Here is a 21249-nt window from a genome sequence, read left to right on the forward strand (position 1 = left end):
TTTTTTCAATAATAATAAATAAATAATCATGTCCTAAATCCATTAATCGGTCATGTCAACAATCCTACTATCATTCATACGACCCAACCCGCATTGGGTACCAGGTAAAAAGTATTTTATTAAACAACCTAACAGCGGAAGACAGTATATACACATCAGTCAGAATACAATACCCAGAGTATCAACGTACATAAATACACAATACTATCTCATACCCAAAAATAATACAACCCTAGGGAACCACACCTCCCTAGTCAAAACTCACCCTGTATCTCAGGGTCCCAGCTCCCTATGATCACGGAGCTCTACCACCTGGCCTATCTCTGTCCCTTGAAAAATTTAGATAATTTGGGTGAGACACATCTCAGTAAGAAGGAATAGATTATTTACAGTGTGTGGCCAAATGAGTACAATTATAATACACTTTACTTTTCAAATCACCATTTCATCTGAGAAAATACACTAATATTCACATACACATAATCATATAGATATACAACACAAGCTTTTATAAGCTTTAAAATCATTTATCAAATTCAATGATTTCCAACACATATTTACCCACGAAATTCCTGAGAATATGGAAGATTACTAGCCCATACAGGTAGTTTCCCTCTGCCCTAACACGTTATGCAGCCATGTATGACCACATCTGATACCCATCAGGGCACTCACCTTACTCAGTAAGCCCTCATGCGGAGAGTTTCACTTCGCCTTAATTATTTATATTACTAACTCACACTGTTCCATTTCTCAATTTTATCATTCTTTATTTCTCAATTTCCATTCTTTCTTTCATTTCTCATTTTAGCCAATTTTATCATTCTTTCACTTTTCATTTCCACTTTACTTTCCGGCTCATGAGTATCCTCGGTGTCAAATACCAACATCACGTCTGTAACTCATGGCCACCCTGAGGATCTTTCTATACACGTCATGCTTCCCCCCATGGTCAAGGTTGTGCGGCCTGAAGGCTAGATCTAACCGCGGTTGGCCGACTCGGTTAGATCAAATATCATATCACATATCGCGTCTGTAGTACGACTGGCCGACCTAATACCTTGATCCGGACTCAAGGGGCCCAACAACCCTACACAATGACACAGTCAACTGTCACGCCACACGCTCCAAGAGTCCGTGTGGTTGCACTAACACCACTCGCAACGGTACCGTGCTCAATATCATAACCATCCAACAAGGTTTACCACCACATACCCGCAATCGTTATGCAGTATTGGCATTTCATCAATTATATTCTAGTACATCACAATTCAGTTCAATATAAATATTCTCATCATTTTCTGTGCACATTTCATCATCTCGTAATATCATATATCATATTTCACGTATTTTTCCAATATATGTAATTCATAAAATCTCATTTTCAGGCAAAATATTTCCACTCACATATAAATACCATATTTCATTATTTCTCACTAATCACATCAATAATTCTCATTTGTCATGCACATAATTTCTACTCACAAATAAATACCATATTATTATATTTTACACTCCAAAATATCACAATTTACAATTACTCAAATGCCACACCATTTATCTGATATTTATATCATAATAATTTTTAGACAAAATATCGTATGCTCATTTTCACATATTCATTCAAATAATAATTCTAAAAACACTGCTATAATTTATTCCCCTTACCTGGCTTACTGAGAGTCTCGCTAGAATCTCAAATTATATGCCCTTGGCGCCCGAAATTCAACTCCTGCAATTTACATTTTTCCCAAATTAATTAATCTATTTCTCCAAAATAATACTCATCTAGCCTTCCCTAGGCTCCATATACCTCAAATTAATATTCAAATTATTATTTAATATCCCCAATTAATTTTCTAAATTTTACCTACGGGTCCCAAAATTACACCTGCGGCGCTCAGCCGGGTCCTAAATTTCAAAATCCTATTTCAACCCCATATGCTTAATATTTTAGCATTTCTAAATTCATGCTAATTAATTAAAAATAAGCCCCTTAATAACCCCCGCATCCCAAATTTGGGGTTTTTGTCCGACACCCCCACGAGAATTTCGTCCCACTAGACTTGCAGAGAATCATCCCTAAATTCTCATGGTGGTGTCCGTTCGTCAATTGGGCTTATATTTTGCAAGAAATTAAAGAAAAATGAGAAAATGGCTTACCCTAGGGAATACACCTACGCCACTCCTACCACCGATTCGCTCCCGTAGAAATGACGGCAGCGGCGAATGGAGTCCAGTGGTATCTTCAGATTTTCAATCGGGCGAAAATCCGTCACGAAATCGAGGAGAGAGGGAGAGAGAACGTGAGGAGAGAGAGACAAAGTCCAGCGTTGCAGGAAAAGCATAAAAAAAAAAAAAAAAAGTAAAGAAGAAGAAGAAAAAAAAGAAACTATCCTGAACCTTCAGGATAAAGTAAAATAATAATAATAATAATAATAATAATAATAATAATAATAATAATAATAATAATAATAATAATATTTAATTAATATTAATTATAATATATTTTATTAATAAAATAAAATTAATTTCAATTAATTTTTTTCCTTTTTTTTAAAATTCGTTTAATTAATTAATTAATCTTATTTTTTTATTTTTTATTTTTTATTTTTTTTGTGAATCATTCTACTAATCTTTTATATCTCTTTTTGTAATTATTACAATCACAATGTTATAAATACGAAAACATTCATCACATTACCAAAAATACCAGAATCACTATATCCATTGTATTTCAGTATATACATCCCAAAAACAAGATCTAGGGACATATCCCACAAAATCCAACTGTCCCTACTAAAACTTACCCTTCGAAGAGGGCAGACAAACAACACTAGATCAGCGGGGCTTTTCCCGCTCTGCTATCTGGGGCTCCTGAAAAGTTTATAAAATTTTGGGGTGAGACACTTCTCAGTAAAAGAAATAAACTAATACCAGTGTGTGGCAACATAAGTATTTCGTGTTATACATATACCATACAGAACATATTCAGTAACTGTTTTGTTAAATCTGGGAAAACAAATATATCATCAAAACATGACAGAACATACTGCATTTTCATAATCATATTTCATCTCGTATAATATTAATAAAAAAACATTCCTGGTAAGTTAGCTGGCTGTTGTCATATATTACCCCGACATGACTGGGTTGTGTGGCCCGAAGGCGAGACCTGACAATGGTTGGCTGACCATTGCCAAGTCAAAAGTACAGTTTGTAAGTCTGATGGGTCTGTCAGACCTGGTCCGTACACCAGGGGCGCTCACACACTTCTTAAAAACCACATCGACCATCCAATCTCACACCACTCCGTACAGCGACGTTAACCCAAATATCATGATCATGTTGACCACGGACACATAGCAACGGTACCGTGCAAGTGCTAGCCTAGACCAAGTCAACCAGGTTCTGATATCATATAACATATATTGAAACTGTGATACATGGATATTTCATATCATTAATTTTCAAATCAATCATATCATTTTGCATATATACGTATATCATGAAAAATCATCGGCTCGTACATCAGTATTTCACATTTTACCATAGTTCGGCCCATATGCCGGAAAATCATAGCACAGCGCGTACGCTAGCAAATCATTTCCATAGCTCGGCCCGTATGCCGGCAAACATATTCATAGCTCAGTCTGTATGCTAGCAAATTATACACATAGTTCGGCCCGTACACTGGCAAATCATACACATAGCTCGGCCCGTACGTCGGCAAATATATCAAAATCTCGGCCCATACGCCAATTTTCCATTATAACAATCCGTATCATTAACACATTCCCAGAAAACAGTATTCCATAACAATTTTTACTCATGCCACACTAACAGGTTTTTCGCATATTCAACGTACTATCATTTTCAACAGTATTTTTCGAAATATAAATCATATATAAATATATTTATTTTTCTGAAATCAAATGCTATAACAATATACATATTTTTCATAAAATACTAGCTTAGTTTATCCCCTTACCTGATTCTTGAAAAGCCATTAAGAAAATCTGTCTTGCACCCGCAGGGTTTCCAACTCAACACCCTGGAAACAGCATTCCCCAGAACTAAAGTTCAGTATATCTACGCGTATAACAATTCCTACAACTGTCAAATAACCAAATACTGAGTAAAAAGTCTTACCCTGGATTTGGGACGGTTTCCAACTCAGCCCCACCGACGATCCGCTCCAGTAGACTAGCAGAGAACTTTCCCAGGAACGTCGTGGTAGCTTCAGATCCTTGAACCGGTGAAAATCCAGCCCAAAATCGAAGAGAGAAGAGGGAAGGACCGAAGGATGAGAGAGAGAAGGTTTCTGCGCAAGAAAATGGACTGAAAATCACGTTTAACCCTATTTATACTGCGGGATTCGTCGACGAGCCACGTCACCTCGTCGACGAACTTCAACCCTCGTCGATGAATTTCAGGCTTTCAAAAATCCTCTATCGATATCTTCTCATCAATAGATTCTAGCCTCGTCGACGAGCTCCTATTATAACCTTGTTGATGAGTCCCCTGTATTCGTCGACGAGGAGCTGAACATTCCTCGAGATTATCCTTTCCAAAATGCAACGTTGCATTCGTCGACGAAGTCGACTGCCTCCTTCTATTTTCGATTTCCATTTCCTTTTTTTTTATTATTTAAATACCATTATTCTTCGGGTCGTTACAAAGTATATGTAGAACAACCACCCGATTTTGAAAATCATAAATATCTAGATCATGTTTACCGATTATCTAAGGCCTTGTATGGATTGAAACAAGCTCCTAGAGCTTGGTATGAGAGGTTTAGTGGTTTTCTACTAGAAAATGGGTTTACCCGTGGCAAAATTGACACTACACTCTTTATCAAATCCAAAAATGATGATATGCTCCTTGTTCAAATTTATGTGGACGATATTATTTTTGAAGCAACTAATGATGAGATGTGTAATGAGTTTGCCAAATGCATGCAAAGTGAACTTGAAATGAGCATAATGGGTGAACTTAGTTTCTTTTTAGGGCTACAAATTAAGCAAGCTAAATGTGGAACTTTCGTATGCCAATCTAAATATATTAGGGACTTGCTAAAGAAATTTAATATGGAAGACTGTAAAATTCTTGGTACACCTATGAACTCTTCCATTAAGCTTGTGAAGATAAGCAAGGAATCCCTATTGACGTGAAATTGTATCGTGGCATGATTGGGAGTCTCCTATATCTCACTGCTAGTAGGCTTGATATTATGTTTAATGTTTGTATGTGTGTTAGGTTCCAGGCTGCTCCTAAGGAATCCCATCTAAAAGCAATTAAACGAATCCTTAGGTATCTAGTTGGGACTATAAAGTTAGGCTTATGGTACCCCAAGCATACTACCTTTGAGATTGTGAGTTATACTGATGCTGACTTTGCCGGTAGTAAGGTTGATAGAAAAAGTACCAGCGTCACTTGTCACTATTTTAGACAATCTCTTGTTTCTTGGTTCTCTAAGAAACAGAACTCAGTTGCCTTATCCACAGCCGAAGCAGAATATATTGCGGCTGGAAGTTGTTGTGCCCAAACTCTTTATATGAAACAACAACTTATGGATTTTGGATTGCACTATGATACAATACTGATTAAATGTGATAATACTAGTGCAATCAACATCTCCAAAAATCCTATCTCACATTCATGAACTAAACACACTGAAATTAGACATCACTTCCTTTGTGATCATGTGCAGAAAGGGGTTGCACTTGAGTTTGTATGCACCAATGAGCAGTGGGCGCACATATTCACTAAACCACTTCCTGAAGATAGGTTCATACACCTTGCTAGTATAGTATATGGGTCTGTGCTGTCTATCCTCTTCTCATACTAGGATCGAGCTGACTGCATTTGCCGTTGAAGCTATATATAAGTAGAGATCTTCTCTCGTTTTTGCCTTTGTTAATAGAGGTGGGGAGCCGAGATACTGTTTGAGCTGTTCGAAGGTTTTATTCTGCTCCTCCCCCCATTCAAACCCTCCTTTCTTCCTTAATGCTTTGAAGAAGGGTAGGCCTTTGTCCCCTGAGCAAGAGACAAACCTACTGAGGGAGGTTATTCTTCCTGTCAGGATTTGGATCTTTTTCTTCATCCGCGGGGCCTCCATTTCTAGCAGTGCCCTTTCTTTCTCTGGGTTGGCTTCTATGCCTTTGTGCGTCACCACAAACCCAAAAAACTTTCCAGCTGAAACACCAAACACAGGCTTTGAAGGATTTAGTTTCATTTGATACCTGTGCAATAGTTCAAATGTCTCCCTCAGATCCTCGCAATGCTCCCCTGCTTTTAAACTTTTCACCAACATGTCGTCTACATATGCCTCCATTATTTTTTCGAGCTAGTCTTTAAATATCCTGTTCACCAATCTTTGATATGTGGCCCCTGTATTTTTTAGTCCGAAGGGCATTACTCGGTAACAATATAGCCCTTTTCCAGTGATAAAGGATGTTTTCTCTTCATTGGCTCGATGCATTGGGATTTGATTGTATCCCGAGTAAGCGTCCATGAAGTTGAGGAGTTCATGTCCAAAGGTCAAATCTACCAATTGATCAATTCGAGGGAGGGGGAAGCTATCCTTCGGACATGCTTTATTTAAGTTTGTCAAATCTATGCAGATGCGCCATTTTTCATTGGGCTTCTTTACTAGAACCACGTTACTCAGCCACTTCGGATAGTTAACCTCCCTGACAAACTTGTCTTGCACTAGCTTCGTCACCTCTTCGTCAATTACCCAGATTCGCTCCATCGCGAAACTCTTTTTCTTCTGCTTCACAGGTCGGTGGTTGGGATCAACTTCCAACATGTGCTCTATGATTGACGAATCAATACCCGACATATCTTTGGCAGACCAAGCAAACACGTCTGCGAATTCACCGAGCAGCTCGCTTAGTTTTGCTCTTAAGGTGTCAGGTAGGCTACTCCTGATCTGCACGCATCTCTCCTGGTTGCCTTTTAGGGGTATGCGTGTGATGTCTTCATCCACCATGCTGATTTGAGGGCATTCCCCTCTTACTTCTAGGTCTTCTACAGTTAAGGTCTCCCTTGCTTCCATCTTTCCTTTTAGTGCCATTACATAGCAATTCCGAGCTGCTACTTAATCTCCCTTGACCATCCTTGTCCTGTGCGGAGTAGGGAATTTCATTTTGAGGTGGTACGTGGATGTTACGGCCTAGACCTCATTAAGCAAGGGGCGACCTAGAATGATGTTGTACACTGATGGTCGATCGACCACGATGAACTCCATCAGTGAAGTAACTTGTTGTGGAGTCGTCCCCATTGTTATTGGTAATGTGACTGTTCCCATGGGATGAACTACATCTCCACCGAACTCGACTAAGGGGTTGAGATTGGTTTGAGTCGTTCCTTACTGGTCTTCATTCCTTGAAGCACCAACCAGAACATGACGTTAGTCGAGCTCTCGTTATCTATCAATACATGCCTCACTTTGTAATTTGCCACCAATAGAGAGAGTACTAGTGCGTCATTGTGTGGTTGCTGCACTCCTTCTTCGTCTTCATTGTTAAAGACGATAACATTATCTTGTTTGTTCCTTTTGCTGTTTGGTTCCCCTCTCTCCGTTGAGAGTACCTGCTTAGCATATCTTTTGCGAGCACCTTCGCTATCTTCGCCGCTAGCGGATCCTCCAAAGATGATCGCGATTTCCCCAATGATTTGTTCTTCCTTCTCGTCCCTGTTAGGTCTTTTTTGCTTGCGAGGTTCCTCCTACCGATCTTTCTTCTTTATGAATCTCGATAAGTATCCCCTTTTGATCAAGGTCTCAATCTTGTTTTTCAACTAAATACATTCCTCTATATCGTGCCCATGATCCCTATGGAATTGACAAAACTTGGACATGTTCCACTTATGTGAAAGGGTTCGCATAGGTTCGGTCCACGAGACATAGTCCTTCTTTCTCATATGCATCAACATATCAAACCATGGTGCATTTAGAGGTGTATAGGTGGAAAACTTACTAGGTTACCCTTTCATCTTAAAGTTGGTGAGCAGCGTATTGGTCTCTTATCTCTTTGTGGATCTAGAGGGTTCTCCCGTCTCCCGACTATTACCTTTCCTTTTCAGCTCGATGCGATTTCCTCTGGTGTCCATCATTTCTTCCAGGTTGATGTACTTCTATCCTTGGGCCATCAATTCTCCCATATTAGCCAGCGGCTTCTTCCCCAGAGAGTACAAGAAGTTTCCAAGCTAAAGGGTCGTGGTTAGAGCTGCCAAAGCCACCCCCATGTCTAGGTTGCGGATCTCCAGGGTCGCGGTGTTGAAGCGATGCATGAACTTTTTTAGCATCTGTCTATCTCCTTGGACCATGCTTATCAAGTGGGCTGATGTTTTGACAATTCACCGACTACTGAGGAAGTAGCCGGTAAATAGCTGTTCCATCTCCGAGAAGGAGCCAATCGATCCAGGTCGCAGGGTCCGGTACCAATCTCTAACACAACCTTTAAGGGGAGCTGCAAAAGCTCGGCACATAATGGCATTAGGAGCACCTTGCAACTGCATCAACACCCTGAAGGTATCCAAGTGGTCGATTGGATCGGAGAGACCCTCGTACCTTTCAAAAGTGGGCATCTTGAATTTGGTCGGCAGTGGGACCTCCATCACTTCTTTGGTGAACAGCGGCTCTGAGGACCTTAGAGATGCTTCCCCATAGAAGAGGTTGGTCTTGTCTTCTTTCATCATTTTCTCTATTTGGTCTATTTTCTTGATCCTATCCTCCAGCTTCGTGGATCTTTGTTGGTTGACACCTATGTTATTCACGTCTTCTACCTTCTTGGTAGGGAAGGTTTTATCCTCGCTCTCCTTTGGCTTATCAGCTTTTTTTATATCGTTGGGGCTCATCTTGTGACGACCTGCCTAATTTACACATTTTTTTATAATAAAATCAATATCATAAATCTCAGCAGATCATAATCCACCTGGACCCGTGGGTACCAGGGATACATCAGAACACATAATGGAAGGCTAAGCAGTAAGAAACATACAATCACATTATCATAAATACCAAAATATCCATCACAATACCATAAATACCAGAGTCACTATATTCACTGTATTTCAGTATATACATCCCAAAAACAAAATCTAAGGGCATTTCCCATAAAATCCAACTGTCCCTACTGAAACTTACCCTTCAAAGAGGGTGGACGGACAACACTAGATCAAAGGGCTTTTCCCACTCTCCGGAATCTGGGGCTCCTGAAAAGTTTATAAAATTTTGGGGTGAAACACCTCTCAGTAAGAGAAATAAACTAATACCACTGTGTGGCAACATAAGTATTCAGTGTTATACATATACCATACAGAACATATTCAGTAACTGTTTTGTCAAATCTGGGAAAACATATATATATCATCAAAACATGGCAGAACATATTGCATTTTGATAAACATATTTCATCTCATATAATAATAATACAAAAAAACATTTCTGGTAGGTTAGCTAGCTATTGTCATGTATTACCCCCACATGACTGGGTTGTGTGACCCGAAGTGAGACCTAACAATGGTTGGCCAACCACTGCCAAGTCAAAAGTACAGTATGTAAGTCTAATAGGTCTGCCTGACCTGGTCTGTACACCAGGGGCGCTCACACACTTCTTAAAAATCACATCGACCATCTAATCTCACACCACTCCATACAGCGGCGTTAACACAAATATCATGATCACGAATACCATGGACACATAGCAATGGTACCGTGCAAGTGTTAGCCTAGACCAGGCCAACCAGGTTCTCATATCATATAACATATACTGAAACTATGATATATGGATATTTCATATCATTAATCATCAAATCAATCACATCATTTTGCATATATACGTATATCATAAAAATCATCGACCCATACGCCGGTATTACACATTTTACCATAGCTCGGCCCGTACGTCAGCAAATCATAGCATAGCCCGTACGCTGGCAAATCATTTCCATAGCTCGGCCCGTACACCGGCAAACATATCCATAGCTCAGCCTGTACGCAGGCAAATCATACATATAGCTCGGCCCATACGCCGACAAATATATCAAAATCTCGGCCCATACGCCAGTTTTCCATTATAAAAATTTGTATCATTCACATTCTCAGAAAATAGTATTTCATATTAATTTCTACTTATGCCACACTAAACAAGTTTTCTGTATATTTAACATATCATGACTTTCAACAGCATTTTTCCAAATATAAATCATATATAATTATATTTATTTTCCTGAAATCAAATGCTATATCAATATACATATCTTTCAAAAAAAAAAAATACTAACTTAGTTTATCCCCTTACCTGATTCTTGAAAAGCCTCTAAGAAAACCTGTCCTGCACCCGCAGGGTTCCCAACTCAACACCCTAGAAATGAAAACTCCCAATACTAAACTTCAGTATTTTTATGTGTATATCATTTCCTATAACTACCAATTAACCAAATATTGAGTAGAAAGCCCTACCCTGGATTTGGGATGGTTTCCAACTTAGCCCCACCGACGATCCGCTCCAGTAGACTTGCAGAGAACTTTCCTAGGAGCGTCGTGGTGGCTTCAGATCATCGAACCAGTGGAAATCTGGCCCAAAATCTTAGTGAGAAGGAGGAGAAACCGTAGGGTAAGAGAGAGAGAGAAGTTCTGCGAAGGAAATTTCAGCCAAAAATGAATTTTAGGCCTATTTAAACTGTGGCCTTCGTCGATGAGCCACGTCTCCTCGTTGACGAGGCCAAAGAAAATTCGTCGACGAATTCTCCCCTTCGTAGACGAAATTCAGAAACCCCAAAATCATCCCCTCGGTATTTCCTAATCGACAAGACACGTCACCTCATCGACGAGTCCTATAGAAAGTTCGTCGACGAATCCTATCCTCGTTGATGAGCTCCTTTTATACCCTCGTCGACGAGGAGCTGAAAAATTTCTCAGGATTATCCTTTCCAAAATGTAACGTCGTCAACAAAGTCGACTGCCTCCTTCTGTTTCCGGCTTCCATTTCCTTTTCTTTTTATTATTTAAATACCATTATTCTGCGGGTCGTTACATTCTCCCCTCCTTATAAAATTTTGTCCTCGAAATTTGATGCTCATGTAACTCATCATCCTTTAAAAGAAAAGAGTCTACTTATTTTATTACCTACCCTCACTTATGGCGGAGGAATACCATAGTTACATTCTGAGTCCTGGGAGATTACGTAAACAAAATAAAATTCTCCCAAAACTAAAATGCTACACTAATTAAACCCTTACATGTACCTGCAAAAAAAAAAATGCTACCTAACTACTTACATTTTACCTATTTAGACTACTTGGAATAGATGCGGATCCTTCTATCTCATCTGCTCCTCGAACTCCCAAGAAGCCTCTTCAATTGCATGATTCCTCCACAAAACTTTCACCTGAGGAATCTCCTTGTTACGTAACTCCTGTACTTTCCTATCCAAAATCTGTACTGGAACCTTTTCATACATCAGTGATTCACTAAACTCTAATTCATCATAACTGATAATATGAGAGAGATCTAGGACGTATTTCCTCAACATAGGAACATGGAATACGTCATCGATCCTGGACAACACAAGTGGTAAAGCTAACATGTAGGCTACTGGTCCCACTTTATCTAGAATCTCAAATGGACCGATAAACTTAGGACTAAGTTTACCCTTCTTTCCAAATCGCATAACTCCTTTCATCGGAGCTATCTTCAAAAACACATGATTACCCACATCAAATTCTAGATTCCTGCGGCGATTATCAGCAAAACTTTTCTGTCGGCCCTGAGCTGCACTGATCCTATCTCTGATAAGCCGAACCTTATCACGCGCTTGCTGCACAAGCTCTGGCCCCACTACTCGTCACTCACCCACTTCATCTCAAAATAAAGGAGAACGACATCTCCTACCGTATAAAGCCTCAAACGGTGCCATGTCAATACTGGACTGGTAACTGTTATTATACGTGAACTCCACCAGCGGCATGAACTGAGTCCAGCTACCCCCAAAATCTAATACACATTCTTGGAGCATATCTTCTAGTATCTGTATCGTTCTCTCAGTCTGCCCATCTGACTGAGGATGAAATGTCGTACTAAACGATAACTGAGACCCCAGAGCCTCCTGCAAGCTCCTCCAAAATCGTGATGTGAATCGCATGTCTCGATCTGATACAATAGATACTAGCACCCCATGAGAACGAACTATCTCCTGAATGTAAATCTCCGCTAAACGGTTGAAGGTATAACTGATCTTGATAGGAAGGAAATGGGTGGACTTAGTCAACCGGTCTACTATCACCCAAATCGCATTTTGGCCATGCGATGTTGACGGCAGCCCTGAAACGAAATGCATGGATATATGATCCCACTTCCACTCTGGGATAAATAACGGTTGCAACTGGCCTACTAGCCTCTGGTGCTCAGCTTTGACCTGCTGGCATGTCAAACACTGGGCCACGTACTCGGCGATCTCTCTCTTCATTCCACTCCACCAGTACGACTCTCGCAGATCTCTGTACATCTTGGTACTACCAAGATGAACTATATACAAAGATCTGTGAGTCTCCTCTAAAATAGTCTTTCTGATCTCAATATCGGCAGGAACGCATAATCTAGAACAGAACCGCAAAGTTCCGTCATCTGCAATACTGAATTCCTCCCCCTGACCACTCTGTACTCTGTCTATCACCTCTGCTAATTCTGGATCTTCCTTCTGGGCGGCTTTAATTCTCTCCTGCAGAATAGGTTGCACCACTAAACTGGCAATGTGAGCCTGAGAACCACTCTCAACTAATTTAATGTCAAATCTCTCCAGATCCATTATAATCAGATACTGGATCTCCATAGTCGCCAACGTTGATTCTCTGGACTTCCTACTCAACGCATCAGCTACCACGTTTGCTTTCCCTGGGTGATAACTGATGGTACAATCAAAATCCTTAATCAACTCCAACCACCTTCTCTGCCTCACATTCAATTCCTTCTACATGAAGAAATACTTTAAGCTCTTGTGGTCGGAGAAAATCTTACACTACTCGTCGTACAGGTAATGCCTCCAAATTTTCAATGCGTGTACCACTACAGCCAATTCATGATCATGCGTAGGGTAGTTCTTTTCATATTCTTTCAACTGCCTGGACGCATACGCCACTACCCAGCCATGCTGCATCAATATACAGCCAAGTCCTTTCAAGGACGCATCACTGTAAATGACATACCCGTCACCCCCTGATGGGATAACCAATACTGATGCTATGACTAATCTTTGCTTCAGTTCTTGAAAACACTACTCACAGCTGTCGTTCCACTCAAATATGACATTCTTCCTCGTCAGTCGTGTCAAAGGTCCTGACAAAACTGAAAATCCCTTAACGAAATGATGGTAATAGCCAACTAGCCCCAAGAAACTCCTTATCTCCTGGACATTTCTCGGTCTAGCCCAATTCACTACCGCCTCATTCTTGCTAGGATCCACAGAAACACTATCTCTAGATACAACATGCCCCCAGAACACGACCTTCTCAAGTCAAAATTTACATTCTTTTCAAGCCAGAATTCATATTTACTGAATTTGGTGTACAACTTCTTTTCCCGAAGTGTCTGTAAAACTTGCCTCAAGTGCGTCTCATGCTCCTCATAGCTCCTCAAATAGACCAGTACATCATCAATAAAAATAACAACAAACTGGTCTAGGTATTGGTGGAAGACTCTATTCATCAAGTCCATAAATACCGCAGGAGCATTCGTCAAATCAAACGGTATAACAAGAAACTCGTAATACCCGTACTTGGTCCTGAAGGTCGTTTTCGAGACATTTTCTGCTTTCACTTTTACCTAATGGTAGCCGGATCTGAGGTCAATCTTCAAATACACCCGTGTACCCTAGAGCTGGTCAAACAAATTGTCGATATGGGGTAGAGGATACTTGTTCTTGATTGTCACTTTATTAATCTCCCTATAGTCTATACACATCCTCATAGTGCCATCTTTCTTCTTCACAAAAAAAACTAGAGCTCCCCACGGAGATACACTGGGTCGTATGAAGCCCTTATCAAGCAGATCTTGCAACTGATTCTTCAATTCTGCCAATTCTGCTAGCGCCATCCCGTAAGGTACTTTAGAAATCGGCACTGTACCGGAAGGTAGATCAATAAGGAAATTTACCTCATGATCAGGTGGCAAGCCTGGTAACTTGTTTTGGAAAACATCTATAAACTCCTTTACTACAGGCATGCTAGCAAGTTTCAATTCATTCTCTAACATCTCCTTCACAACAACCACAAACCCCTGACAACCACTTAGTAGTAGTCTTTTGGCCTGAATAGCTAAAACTAGTTGAGGCGGGGATTGCACTCGCGATCCTACGAACTTGAATTCTGCTTCCCCCAGAGATCTGAATATCACTTCTCATGCTTGACAATCTATGCTGGCAAAATTAGCTGCTAGCCAATCCATGCCAAATATAACATCAAACCCGTGCATGTCCAATACTATCAAATCAGTAGACAAAGTCTTCCCTTGAATATCAACTGGACAACCTCAGAGCACCCTACTACACCTCACTGCTGACCTAGTCAGTGTAGATACCAACAATTCAACATCTAATGATTGTGTTTCTACCCCACATAATTTAACACACCCCGAAGACACGAACGAGTGTGTAGCTCTTGAATCAAACAATGCAATAACTTTAAAAGAAAGCATAATAACCATACCTGTCACCACGTCACCTGCTGTCTCAGCCTCACCCGGCGTCAGAGTAAACACCCTGGCTAGAGCCGTATTCCTCTGCTGACCCCCACGTGGCGACTGATAACCTTCCCGGTATGGTCTAGGAGCTGGAACTGCATCTGGTGGGGTAGGGCAATCTCGCACCATGTGCCCCGATCTACCACAGCGATAGCACACCACACCACCAGCTCAACACTCTCCTTAGTGCCTCCTACCACAAGTCTGACAGACTGGAGGACCCTGCCTCGTCAGCACCTCATGTGTAGTGACCCGAAGAATAATAGTATTTTAATAATAATGAGGGAGAGAAATGGAAATAGAAACAGAAGGAGAAAATTTTCAAGAAACTACCAAGCTTCGTTGACGAATGCAGGATTTCATCGATGAAGGTCTTCAGGATCTCATCGACGAGGTCCCGTCTCGTCGATGAGAAAATACCGAGTGAAGGTTTTGGGCTGCTCTGAATTTCATCAACAAAGGGTAAGGTTCGTCAATGAATTTACTAAAGGACTCGTCGACGAGATGACGTGTCTCATCGACGAATCTGGCCCTATAAATAGTAAGAACTTGGATTTTTATCACATTTTCAGTGCTCTCTCTCTCTCCACTCTCTCTCTCTCTCTCTCCTACGGTCCCTCTTCCTTCTCTCTTTGATTTCGGCCCCACCAGTCGCCGAATCGAATATCCAAAGCCACCACGACGCTCCTGGTGAAGTTCTCTACAAGTCTGGCGGAGCGGATCGTTGGTGAAACAAAGTTGGAATTCATTCCAAATTCAGGGTATGACATTTTAGTCCATTTTTGGCCTTCTAACAGTTATAGGAAATGATATAGGCAAAGAAATACTGATATTTTATTTTGGCAAATGTTGTTTTCAGGGTGTTGCGTAGGAGGCCCTGCAAGTGTTAGGCCAGAAAACCATAGGGGCTTTCCAGTAATCAGGTAAGGGGAATATGCTATGCTAGGAAATTTTAAAATATTATACAGTTTATTAAATTATGAATATTATGTATTAAAGTATGATGTGGCTTAAGAATATGAATATAGTACGGAGATATGTTTTATGAATTTCAGTACCATGATTATACGAATTCTAGTACCATGATTATACGAATCTCAGTACCATGATTATATGAATTCTAGTACCATGATTATACAAATATCAGTATCATGACTATACGAATTTCAGTACTATGATTATACAGTTTTCAGTGTTATGATTATATAGTTCTCAGTACTATGACGTATGGATTATAGTTACAATCTATTTAGTATTATGGTTACTACAGTTTTTTCAGAATCATGGTAAATCAGATAGTTGTATATAGAGATATATTACATAGTATCAGACCCTGTTGGACCATATAGTTACAGAGCACGGTACCGTTGCTACAAATATTATGTTATGAGTGCAACCACCTATTTAGATAATACGTGGTAGTAGGTTGATCACCTAGGCCCTTGACGTGGATAGACTCCCCATCAGATATGGGTTGAGGTGGGCAGATCAGACCAATGGAGTATAGTGATTTACCCTGGTCGGCCAGCTAGTGTAGATCCCACCTACGGGTCGCACAACCCTGTCATGAGGGGTTAAATCATGACACACAATTATCCACAGGGAAAGTTTTCAGTTTCTATTACGTATGTACAGATTTACAGAAATAGGGAACATACTTATGTATAATAGAAGTATTTTGAATAGTAACCTACAATATTGTTATGTTAAGCAACATGGAAAGGGTGGTGAATTTTATTACTTATACTGTATTTACCTATTTAGTTATACATGATTATATGAAAACAGATTTTCATAATATTATAACTCATTTGCCACACACTAGTAATAGCATATTTCATCTTACTGAGCGTTGGCTCATCTCAGTGTTGAATCATTTTTTAGGTAATCCAGGTAGGCGAGCAGATCAGGCTCACAGATAGAGGGGCCACAGTACTGCCCTGTCAGTAGAGAGTGAGTATATTTTTGGGAGTGTTTTTGTATAGCCCTCACTAGTTGAGAATATTTTGGGAACAGTCATATATGTAATTTTGGAAAACCTGTTAGCACTCTGGTATTGTATTTCATTATGTATATGGATATGTTTATTTGATTTCTACTTCTCGCTGCTTAGGCTAATGATTGGGTTTACCCCTCAATATGGTATCAGAGCATGTAGAATATCAAAAAAAAAAAAACATGGAAACTAAGCAGGTTTTTACATCGTGTCCTCTCGTCTCCTGTCTCCACCCTCTACCATGGTTTCCACTCCTCCACTGACCCGGTATATGACCCTACTGGTAGCCGGTAGATGTAGATCTCTTCCTCTGTCCCTGCTCCTCTACATTAAGATGCTCACCAATCTCTGCCAAGGCTGCCTTGTCGACTAACTCAGTAAAGTCCTAGATCCGCAGCACCACCACCTGCTTGAATATGTTCCGCCTCAAGCCTCTCTCGAACTGCCTCGTTTTCTTCACTTCATCAGGAACAATGTATGGGGCGAAACGAGAGAGCTCGATGAAACGCACCGCATACTGCTAGATAGATAGCTGTCCCTACTTCAGACTCAGGAACTTTTCTACCTTAGCCTCCCTGACAGTAGCTGGAAAATACCTATTGAAGAACAATTCTTTAAACCGGTCCCATGTCATGGCTATCGGAATCACCCTCTGCTGCTCTAGCAGTCTCATCGCAGTCCACCACCTCTCGGCCTCTCCTGTCAGTCTATAGGTGGCAAAGAGGACCCTTTGTTCCTCTGTACACTGCAATACAACCAAGACTTTCTCGGTCTCCTGCATCCAGTTCTCAGCGGTTGCAGGATCAACTCCACCTGAGAACGCCGAAGGATTCATCTTCATAAATTTCTCTATGGTACACCCATAACTTGCAGATGGACCACCCTGCTCTCTCGAGCTCTTAGTGATCTCAGCCATAACCTGTTAAGTCACGCTACGTAATACTGCGTCAGAGTCGGTCCTAGTTGCACCTGATGGTCCTGCTCCATCACTGCCACTTATCTCAACATTTCCAACTCATTTCTAATCCCCAGTCCTACATTCTAGGAATACAACCCGACAATAGCTTACTATGTGAAATCGTCACCCTAGGAAAAACACAGAAACTACCATGGAAGTCCTGCCTCTAGACTATAGAACAAAACCTCAAATCATTTCCTAAACTCTGGTATTGTTTCCATTGCATTCTAAAGTCTACAAAACCTAGTAACCTACGCTCTAATACCAAATTCTAACGACCTGCTTAATTTTGACATTTTTTTTTATAATAAAATCAATATCATAAATCTCAGCAGATCATAATCCACCTAGACCTGTGGGTACCAGCGATACATCATAACACATAACGGAAGCTTAAGCAGCAAGAAACATACAATCACATTATCATAAATACCAAAATATCCATCACAATACCATAAATACCAGAGTCACTATATTCATTGTATTTCAGTATATACATCCCAAAAACAAAATCTAAGGACATTTCCCACGAAATCCAACTGTCCCTACTGAAACTTACCCTTCAAAGAGGGCAAACAGACAACACTAGATCAACGGGGCTTTTCCCGCACTATTATCTGGGGCTTCTAAAAAATTTATAAAATTTTGGGGTGAGACACCTCTCAGTAAGGGAAATAAACTAATACCAGTGTGTGACAACATAAGTATTCTGTGTTATACATATAACATACAGAACATATTCAGTAACTGTTTTGTCAAATCTGGGAAAACATATATATATCATCAAAACATGGCAAAACATACTGCATTTTCATAAACATACTTCATCTCATATAATAATAATATAAAAAAACATTTCTGGTAGGTTAGCTGACTGTTGTCATGTATTAACCCCACATGACCGGGTTGTGTGGCCCGAAAGCGGGACCTGACAATGGTTGGCCGACCACTGCCAAGTCAAAAGTATAGTCTGTAAGTTTGATGGCTCTACCTGACCTGGTCCATACACCAGGGGCGCTCACACACTTCTTAAAAACCACATCGACCATCCAATATCACACCACTCCGTACAGCGGCATTAATACAAATATCATGATTACAAAAACCATGGACACATAGCAACGGTACCGTGCAAATGCTAACCTAGACCAAGCCAACCAGGTTCTCATATCATATAACATATACTAAAACTGTGATACATGAATATTTCATATCATTAATTATCAAATCAATCATATCATTTTGCATATATACGTATATCATAAAAATCATCGATCCATATGCTGGTATTACACATTTTACCATAGCTCGACCCGTACGTCGGCAAATCATAGCATAGCCCGTACGCTGGCAAATCATTTCCATAGCTTGACTCGTACGCCGGCAAACATATACATAGCTCAGCTCATACGCTGGTAAATCATACATATAGCTCGGCCCATACGCCGACAAATCATACACATAGCTCAGCCCATACGCCGACAAATCATGCACATAGCTTGGCCCATACGCCGACAAATATATGAAAATCTTGGCCCATACGCCGGTTTTTCATTATAAAAATCTGTATCATTCACATTTCCAGAAAACAGTATTTCATATTAATTTCTACTCATGCCACACTAAACAAGTTTTCCGTATATTTAACATATCATCACTTTCAACAGCATTTTTCCAAATATAAATCATATATAATTATATTTATTTTCCTGAAATCAAATGTTATATCAATATACATATCTTTCAAAAAAAAAAAAAAAATACTAGTTTGGTTTATCCCCTTACCTGATTCTTGAAAAGCCCCTAAGAAAATCTGTCCTGCACCCGCAGGGTTCCCAACTCAACATCCTAGAAATGAAAACTTCCAGTACTAAATTTTAGTATTTTTACGTGTACATCATTTCCTATTGTCGCGACGTCCCTGGAGCGCGTGTGCCCCGGGCGGCGAAATTAAAAATCATTTTAATATTTTCAGGAAAAATATGGTGTAGGAGTCGCCACTAACCTTTAATGCGGTTAGAACACATGATTATTACCCCGTTAGGGGTAGAATCGGTCTACATTACCAGAGTTGGGGTCGGGAGTTCGGTTACGCGAGGGGAAGGTACGAGCACCCCCTACGCGCCCGTTCTTACGAACGGTACCTAATTAATTTGAAATTATCCCTAAGTCAATCTAACAATTCTTTAAATTACTCCTTTTTATAATTTTATAAATACATAGGGAAAATAAATAAATAAATAAATAAATAAATATATACATATATTCCCTCAGAGCTTAGGGTACGTGATGCCCAAAGGCTCATACCCCCGCAATAAAATCATAGGGATTAAAATCAAAATTATTTAAGAAAATACGCTCCCACATTTTAAAATTGTAAGTAAAAGTTTTATAGGAAAATATTAGTATGGGAGGTTTTAATAATAGATATAATAATTTAAACATAATAAATAAGTAAATAAAATAGTAATAAACTAGAATATTAGGATACCAAAATACATACTAATCAACATATATAATAGAAGCTAAAATATCTAACATACCAATAATAGTAGAATATAAACAATAATATAGACTAAGATAATGAGCAAATATTAAAATACTACATGTGCGTTATAAACAAAAATACTTAAACATACCATAATACACATAATTACGATAATAATAATAATAAATATCCACAAATAATATAATACGTAATAGATTACTATAATACTATATATACTAAACATACCATATAATAGCATGATACCAAAACACAAAGAATATTACCTAAAATATTAAACTTACCATAATAATTAATACCTTGTATATTAACATACTAAAAATATAATAATAATATATAATATTACCTAAAATGTTATATTACTAAATGTACACGGTCACCTAAAATACTAAATTAAATGTATAATGCTACTTACAATTCTAAGTTGCTAAATATAAATATCATTTATTCAAATAAATATTATAGCATTAAAAATTCCACAACAATGTTATGAACACGACAAAATGATAATACAATCGTACACAAGAAATAAATAAATAATAAACAATAATGAACATCAATATATACGCAATAGCAATATATATACAAAATAACATTAAGAAGAAAAAAATATATATATAAACAAATTACAAAAACATCACACGTGCATGTGTGTGTTTGTGTGTGTGTGGACAAGTTGTCCAAGAGATGAAACTCAAAGAAATTAATCAAATCAGTAAATATTAACAAGGGAGAGTTAGAAACAACCGAGTAAGGTTTCAGATTGATCAGATAAGAAATCGCCGCTCGATTGGCTTCATCTAGTTGAATGCGCATACACCGACGATTCCACTGCTGCGGCGGTGAGACAGCTGTGTAATAAATTAAAATGAAATTGTAAAACTCAAAATAATAATCTGAATGGTGAGAATTAAGATAAAAGGGTCAGAAACAACCTGGTAAAATTTCGTATTGATCGGATAAGAAATCGCCGCTCGATTGCCTTCGTCTAGTTGAATGAGCAGACGCCGATGACTCCACTGCTGCGGCGGTGATACGACTTTGCA

Source organism: Malania oleifera, chromosome 10 (assembly GCF_029873635.1).
Source record: "Malania oleifera isolate guangnan ecotype guangnan chromosome 10, ASM2987363v1, whole genome shotgun sequence".
Taxonomy (NCBI): domain Eukaryota; kingdom Viridiplantae; phylum Streptophyta; class Magnoliopsida; order Santalales; family Ximeniaceae; genus Malania; species Malania oleifera.